A 936-nucleotide genomic window follows, 5' to 3' on the forward strand; every position below is an offset into this window, starting at 1 on the left:
GGACTCGGATCTGTGACCCTGCCGGGCGGGGGGCAGTGCTTGAGTTTGTCCACAGTCCAGGACCCGGATCTGTGACCCTGCTGGGCAGGGGGCAGCGTGGGAGGCTGTCCGCGGTCTGGGAACCTGATCCATGACCTGGCGGGCGGGGGTCAGTGCTTGAGGCTGTCAGTGGTCTGGGACCTGGATCCGTGACTTGGCAGGTGGGGGGCAGCGCTTGAAGCTGTCCGCAGTCCCGGGACCCAGATCTGTGACCCTGCCGGGCGGGGGGCAGTGCTTGAGGCTGTCCAAGGGACCAAGACATGGATCTGTGACCCTTCCCATCGGGGCGGCAGCTCGCACAGGGGCGGATTGGCCGGGGTTGGGCAGGGCAGGACACCTGGCTTCCGCCCAGCCCCAGTCACTCTGGGCAGGTGAGCAGTGCAGAGAGCCTCTGGACAGGGGAGGCAGGCCGGCAGAGGGTGGCCTGTACTCCCCACATGGCGGTGGTGATAGCTGTGAGTGCGCCAAGTGGAGCCTGCAGGCTGAGCTGAAGTAGCGCCTGCAGGCCATCAGCGCCCAGGAGTGGCTGCGTAAGATCCTCCTCCTGGCCCAGAAGGTGCAGGATTGCAGGGACAGCCACCGTGGTGGGCCAGACTGACATCCTCCTGGCCGCACCATGGGGGTTTGCGGATCTGCAAAGCCAGAGGCCTCTGGTGTGCACATCCCCCCCTGGTGTATGAACATCCCCTCAGCACACTGTCACCCTCCCACGCCTGCAACAGTTGCAAACCAAGGCGTGCACAAGTCCCCCCCGCCTCTCCACCGCACTTCCATCAACCCGGCATGCCTAACCCCCCCACAGGGTGTGCACACATCCCCTCTGATGCACTCACATTCTTTGGAGAGTGTCTGGGTGTTCTGGGTGCTGAGGGTGGGCGCCTGTGAGATGACAGTGAG

This window comes from Myotis brandtii, unplaced genomic scaffold, assembly GCF_000412655.1.
Source record: "Myotis brandtii unplaced genomic scaffold, ASM41265v1 scaffold615, whole genome shotgun sequence".
Classification (NCBI taxonomy): domain Eukaryota; kingdom Metazoa; phylum Chordata; class Mammalia; order Chiroptera; family Vespertilionidae; genus Myotis; species Myotis brandtii.